The sequence below is a fragment of the Petromyzon marinus genome, chromosome 9 (genome assembly GCF_048934315.1).
Source record: "Petromyzon marinus isolate PM22_M1 ecotype Great Lakes invasive population chromosome 9, UKy_Petmar_22M1.pri1.0, whole genome shotgun sequence".
Lineage (NCBI taxonomy): Eukaryota > Metazoa > Chordata > Hyperoartia > Petromyzontiformes > Petromyzontidae > Petromyzon > Petromyzon marinus.
Window position 1 is genome coordinate 5016659 of NC_133675.1, and position 7584 is coordinate 5024242.

General features: G+C 50.9%; 1 long non-coding RNA gene across 2 annotated transcripts; it reads right to left on the minus strand.

Moving 5' to 3' along the window:
- Positions 1-1444: 1444 nt before the first annotated feature.
- LOC142924146 (uncharacterized) lies at positions 1445-7108 on the minus strand. Of its 2 annotated transcripts, none has more exons than XR_012941304.1 (2): positions 5799-7108; positions 1445-2301 (listed from the first exon to the last, which is right to left on the minus strand). It is a non-coding gene; the product is annotated as an uncharacterized LOC142924146 (long non-coding RNA). The 2 variants fall into 2 exon arrangements; XR_012941303.1 differs by having other exon boundaries at positions 1445-2552.
- Between the last annotated feature and the right edge of the window lie 476 nt (positions 7109-7584).

The window sequence follows — 7584 nt, forward strand, 5'->3', positions numbered from 1 at the left end:
GAAGAAGTGGCTTATCATGTGTGTGGAGATTCATCGCTTATTGTCACACTGACTAAACTTGCATCGGACTGTCTGCAATTGAGGCGTCGTCTTGGAAAAAACAACAACTTGATAACCCACAAAATCGCATTGTCTTAAAAGTAGGATTTTGATGAGCGTAGGCCTAATGACATTGCCTCTCTGTTCAATGCAATCATCGTCTATCCACTGCTGGAAGAAGACCTTCCTCACGCAATCGCCATCCTATGACGCCACAATCCGTGCGACTCCTGCGCGTGACCTGAGGTCATCGCTTCCTTCTCTACGGCGTCCGTCCTCTTGGGTGTGGCCATCCCATCATCCGTCTCCGTCATCGCCACCATCCCTACCAGCGACGTGTCCTGTCGGAGCCCACCTTCTGTCCTTAATCGTTACTACGATGTCTCTGGTTTGTGTTTTTGTTGTTGCGTGATGATTGCGTTCCTCTGTCTCTCGGAGCAATCCAAAGAATTGCCTCTCCATGCTTCTTTGCGTAATTCCCCCCCTCCTTTGACTTAAAGCTTTCGTGACTGCAGGAATTCATGTTCTTTGGGTCTTTCGGGAAAGTCACGGAGATAGGTTCAAAGAAATCACGACGTTTCGATCGCAACGCAAGCGTTTGTCATCGGGAAGAAAAAAAATGACAAGACGTTTGTGTTGCGATGGAAACGTCGTAGTTTATTTGAACCTATCGACGTGACTTTACCGAAACACCCAAAGAATATTCTCCCCCCCCTCTGCTTTGTTCAACGTTTATTTGCCAGTGGCATTGGTTCTGATGCGCGCGTCACAGTTTTCTTTTTGTGTCTGGAATCAGCGAGCGCAATTCCTCCTCTCATGCTGAGAACTCGGTTCGCCAGACTCTGACGGCTCCATCTCAACCACCGCACTCTGATCAGCCATCGGCGCTGTCTTCTGCAGGCACGTGCGTGTGCGCACGTGTTGTGCGGGGGCTGTTGCCCCCCGCCTCCTCCGTATCACTCATACTACTACCCCCCGACTGCTCGGTCGGGTTCGGACTACCGACCTCCAATTCCTCGCCCCCCTGTACCCCCGACTTTGTTGCTGCCCGCGTCGGCATGATCCGCGGCTGGCGCTTAGCCCCCCGGGATCCGTTCGCGCACACGCCCTACGTGCCCCGGCAATAACAAACCTGACTCCGCTACCTGCCCGGCTCCGTATACCAATCACACGCGAGGGACTTGGGGTCAGGGGTCAGAGGGCAGGGGCGTCCACCGCGCGCTCGCCGCCGATTGGTGGGGCACCTCTGAGCCGATTTAAAGGCCGTTTAAACAGCCACGCGTATATGCGGACACCAGACGCTACACTCTCCTCTTTACCGTAAATAGCCGCGCATGCACGCGAACACAAAGCATGCTACCTTTCTCTTCACACTCACAAAGACCACACGACACAGTTTACTCTCTACTGGCGGCTTTATTCCCCGCGAATAACCTGCTAAACTACGCGTGTTTGTGTGGGTCAGTAGACGCTAGCCTATCCCTCGGGGATCCTGGACTCAATTTATCCTGCCTATCGCTCCACTATCTACCCTCGGTTAAATAGCCCAAACTCACCTCTCCCTTACTTACGCTGACTTCCAATCTGAGGCGCCGGAGGCTGTAGAAGGGCGATGCTGTGGGTTGTCTCCGTGGAGGATTGTGGCTGGCTACGTTGAAGCTCGTCACACGGACGACTCGAACGGCCGGCTCCAACACTCCGCTGACTTCGATGACTTGAAGGACTCTAACCTTTACCGCCTGAATCCCCCTTCCTTTATCCCACCTACAACAAAGGAATTCCGCCGTTTCACCCCCTTGGCCTCCCTTCCAATCAGGGGCTCGGATTTTCCCGCCCTTTTGATGTTCGTATCCCAGCGCTGGTGTCGTCGCCGCAGTGATCTCTCCGACGTCCGCTCTCTGCTCTCCCGCTCCCTGCCCACTGACCCGTGCTGCGTGCGTGTGGTCCCATCCGCGGTGGCTTTACAGCCCCTGTCGTAACCATGCAATTATAAAATCAGGTTACGGCCCGGCGGTGCTGGTCAGCCTCGGGGGTAGGTCGCCCAATTCCCCGGCTGCAGGAAACCATGAAGCTTGATCCCATTAGGGGCTTCTGGATAAAAACCTGTCGGCCAGGTGACCTTCCCTCCCGGCTCTACGTGGGGTATGCTTGCGTTCATGTCGGGGGGGGGGGGGGGGGGCGGCGAGGGCGCCCAGTGTCGACGTCGTCACTCTCCGGTGGCGGCGTCACGGCGGTGGGCACGGCTCCGACGGAGCGGCTCCGCTGCGGCGGCACCACAGTTGCATTTCACCATCAAACTCAATTTAACACGCAAAGTGATATTTCACTTTAAAAAAAAAAACTTGCCCAACCGGCAGCGGTGGTAAATAAGCGGGACTCTTGTACGCGCTTTTTTAATGTCGCTTTAATGATGCACGGAATCCACGTGGCTTCCCTGCCAATAGCACGCGTCTTGCTCATTAATTCCGTAGTAGTTTATTGGCAGCGTTGGCTCGAGGTTACGGAGCGGGCTTCTGCAAAAAAACAAAACATACATCTGCACGATAAGTGAGCCTGTCGAGCAAGTCGGCAGGCAGTGCCAATAACGCGTGCTCAAGTCACGCTCACATGAATTATATCCACGGCATACGGTCGTTTCACTAATCGTTAATAGCCGGCTATTTCATAAACAATAATTATACGAATTTACAGGCGCTTCTCTCTGTCGAGCCACCGTTTAAAGCGCAGTCGGGGTAAACGCTCCAGCGTCACTGCAAGCCTCAGCTATTCAATGCTCACAATTGAACACTATACTTCGCGTACTCACACATCATGCAATGGCTCGCTCATCATGCGCTTACTCATTCACACATCATACACTCGCACAACCACTGACCCATTCACTCATCATACACAGGTTCACTCATCGTGTGCTGGCTCACTCGCACATCATACACTCACTCACACTGCCGCTGACTCACTCACGCATCATATACTGGGAGTGTTGTGCTACCAGCTATGGCTGTAGGTTTTGTCATACGTGTTATGTATATCGTTTATTGTTAAATGTAAAATCACAGTTCCTATGATTACTGTTATTACATTGTTTTTGTAGCTTTATTTTGGTGATTTGAAAACATATGGTTAATCTAAATTGTCTTATGGTTGTTGTTGTTGGCTTGCACCACATTGTGATTTTTGCACACAGCGTTTTAATACGTTTTTTTGTGGAATATTTGCTGGTTGAATGCCAGGATGTTTCTGTTGCGCGTCGCCGCTTTGGGATGTTCTGTGTTCATATTTTGTTTGTTGCGGTTGCACCCGAATTAAGAGCCGCATGGCTCACAAGGCTATACCTAATAAATTAAACTTGAAACTTGAAACATGCATGTTGAACTTCTTTGGCAGCGTACGTAGCCAACCGCGCTAATTGGAGGTGCGGGGGAAGGACAACATACTAAACACAAGAGGCAGTTCTAAACAAATGAGTTTCCATTCTAGATTTTTAAAAAGTCCAGTGGCTTCCTAGCATCGACATAATCGGTCATGATCAATCCACTGCTGGATGTCGTTTTGCCACTGGCGGTTCGAGAATTGGAGTCGTCGCTCGGGTTGCAGGAACGAATGCGTACGGAGAACTAGTGACGACCGGCATTGTGTTGAACGTCACGACAGAGTTACTTCCTGCCGCTGCTCGGTTGCCGATAGGCCCAGTGCTGACTGGGACATTTATCCCCGGGGTTCGTTCGACCGGTGGGAAAAGTTGGCGGGCGGCCCCAAGTCGGATGCTCGAATTACGTGCACGCCCTGTGCATGCAGCTGAGCGAGCGATCAGAAAGTTATGTTGCTCAACCAGACCTGCACGGGCTGGCAGCTCTCTTGGTGGCTTTGACGAGCAACGTCGCTCGACTGACACGAGGGGCGTGGACCATTCACAACGCCCCCCCCCATACCCCCCCCCCCCCCGGCAATAAAGCCAATTGATGAATTGCCCCTCCAAAAAACACACACTCACACGTGATATTTAATCTCGTTTGCCATCCCCGTTTGTAATCGTTTCTCTTTTTATTCAGTTCCGTCTCGTTGGTTGATTTGAACGTACAATGCAGTACTCCATTGTCAATAACACTGGCAGTCGTTTGCATGTAATTTGTAGACTGTGAGTTGAAGAACATAGGTTTTTATTATGCAAGTGATTTGATTCACGTACAATGCCACGCGGCTTCAGAATGGGTGATGATTGTTGAATCTTTCTGAAGGGGATTTCAAAGAACGCACGTGATGCTTCCATCCACACGGTGACACGTACAGCCCATTTGTCAATCCACTTCCCGACGAGGGCCTCTCCACTCCACCGTGCGGGTCACGGGACTGGGGTTATATTTGACCGCAATTCACGCCGATCTTTGCAGGTTGGTGAAAGAGGCAAGCATAGTCGTGGGGGGCATAGTATAGAACAGTACAACCATGTATTGTTCTGCACTGCCCTCTACAGCCCCAAACCATAGCCGCTCAGCAGCCTACAGAACCTGTTTTGTCCACGGCGGTCGCCCATCCAAGCAACATCCAGGCTTAACTTTCGAGTTCTGATGACACCAGGCACATTCTTCGTGGTTTGCTCATGAATATTTACTGTAATCTCAACGGAGGTTGCTCATCAATGTGTAATAGGGATTTAATGAGACATCCAGCGCACGCATGACACGCAACGTAAATATAAACGGGCGCTCTGCCCAGGGGTGTGGGATGTCAAGGGCCTTTGGGCTGCAAGCCACAGCACGCTCGCAACCCGGTAGTAAATATTTAACCTTGTAATGGCTCAAATGTTTATTTAAGTTGAATAGTAAACGGGCCCAAAAACTGGGTCAATGCAGTCCCCTTGCCTCGTGTCCCATGGTCTACCAAAAATAAAGTCTAAATTACGTCCGGCAGTGCTCATTTCCTACTTGTATCCTGGAACCATAGGTGGAAATGCCCCATTCCTATGACGGGGCGACTCGAGTCATAGGACAGCTTACTGTTGATTTCCCCACAAAAGTAGTGCCACTTGTATCGCCCCCCCCCCCCCCCGGATGGATACTGGGGCTGAGTTAACCCCCAACTCAGGATTTGTCCTCTCCGATGGTCAGCCTCTCGCTCTCACCGCTGAGTCACCTGGTCGGATTGTTGCATGCTACACCGCAGAGGTCGTTGGGCGGGTCGTGTCACCCCTGACGTTGGATCGCCACAACCCAGCCTCAAAAACGCCAAATCAACTTTTCTGAACCCATGTCTCAATGCCTTCGTCCGCCGGGACAGACACCCATAGCCAGTGGAGAGATGTGTGGTGGGCAGCCCGCGTTGTCCCGAACAAGACAATGAGTGAAAACTCCCAACTTTGAGGAACTCCATGGCTTCCCCGTATGTTTAAGACTGCAGCGATCCACATTATACGCACACAGACGAGGAGCAGCTTCCTCCTCCATGAATATGGAATTAAGGAGTCACCCAGCTGTGACAGCGGTGAAGTGACATCCATCACTCACCATTGCCAATACACAAAAATAAAAACACAACCTCAACACATTCGTCGATAACACCGCGGCCTTAAAATTAAAAAAGAGTATATAATAGGTGACGTTTCGGGCAATGGCATTGTTATCGACGAATGCGCAAAAGCAGCAAAAATAATTGCCGATACCCGTACCGCGCTTTTGCAGGAGGCACAAGTGAAAACCATCTGGCGACTCGAGGCGCCACCATCGCATGGCTTCGGACAAACTCAACGCGCTTGCGCTCACCAAGTCGGATCGTTTCTCTTTCAGATGCCACAGGAAATGCAGGTCACTCGACGCCCGCCCCAATATCTCACGCGTTTCTCCCGCAACACGCGCCGCCCACCCACCCGCCTAGAGCCCAACACCAGGACAGAGACTGTGCCGATTGGCACAGACAGTTTTGTAAAAAAAAATCCCCACGCTTATTCGTCACGTGGTTGGTAAGAGTCAATAAAACAGTGAATATATTATCAGTCTTGTTTGGCCTGCCGGACCACTCAGAAAACAATGCAGCGGACCACCCAGCGCCCCATCCCTAGTGACTAAACGCATTCACTAATCTCTCTAAATACCGCTAATAAAAATAATGATTAATATTAATGGAACATAATTCGTTTATTTTGAAACGCAGCTCTGAGGTTTGTTTGTTTGTTCGGGACGGCATTTAGATCTTAGCATTCGGGTAATTTAAACAGGGTAGTATTCCTCACTTCATTTTTCAAAAAATGAAACATCATAAGTAGAATATTAATTAACGTCCGAAACAAAAGTTATAAATAAACGTTGCCATTATTGTCCGGATCAACCTGCATGCGGTCCACACTGAGAACCACTGCCATACAACGTGAGGTGAAAGAGAATGGTGGGATGGCGGTGGGGGGGGTATTACCCATTGCCACACACGTATCCCCCCTTCACCCCCACTCTACCCGCTCCCATAAGTTTACCACCAGCCCCCCCACCTCTTCCACCAGATATTGACCTCAATGCAAAGTCAAGCACTGACCCACTTATAGAACAGCATGCCGGCACGGTCACATATCCAGTGGAAAATCCACGTGGCGGACGTGCGGCAATGGTGGTTACTCGCACAGCCGCCTTTGTCTCCCCATTACGGATGTTGGAGGCAATTGTCGTGACCCCAGGAAGGTTGCTAATTCTGTCTGAGCTAACCTACAGATGAAAGATACTCGGACTTTTTTTTTAAAGCTGATGAGGCCCCATCAGGCTGGACAGCTGTCACAAGGATGGCCACAGCCCCAAAGACCTTTGGCAGTGGCGGAAAGTTACAGGACATCACGGTTACACAGAGATCCGTAGCGTTACATAGAAATCTATAGAGCTACATAGAGATCCACAGGGGCTCTGGAGACCACAGCCCAAGACTGCCAGCAGTGGCGGCAGTTACAGGACACTGCAGGCAGGGGGTGTGCAAATTAGCAAGAGTAACAACAACAAATTGTTTACATAAGACCCACGCCAAAACGTATTGTAAACAGGATAAATGAAAATAAGTGCTCACATACAAATCAACAGCAATGTCAAAAATAACATCCCGCCACGGACGTTTGTAAATAGACCGTACAGACAGCCTCCTCAGACGTCAGGCACACGTCCATCCAAGCAAGAAAAGCATCGAGTGGTACTCACCGCGTAACTGGGGTTATCGTGAGGTGATGAGTGCATTGAGTCTGTCACCATCTCGCGGCCACGCGGCACGTATGTATGTTGGACTTCTTTCGCACCGTACATAGCCAACCACGCCAATCGGAGGCGTGGTAGCACAAAGTGTCCCGCTCCTGTGCTCCATCTCATCACGGTGGTCTCCCTCTCGGGGATGTTTCTCCTATGACTGCCATCCCATCACCCGTCTCATCCGCTGGCCATCGTCCCTCGAGTGACATGCCCTGGGGCCGCTGCGGTGGCGAGATGTTAACTCCCTCGCCTGGTATACAGGACGTCGTGGGTTCGATCCAGACCCTTGACACCTGTATATTTGGAGTTTGTTGCATCTTCTCCCCATGGTCGA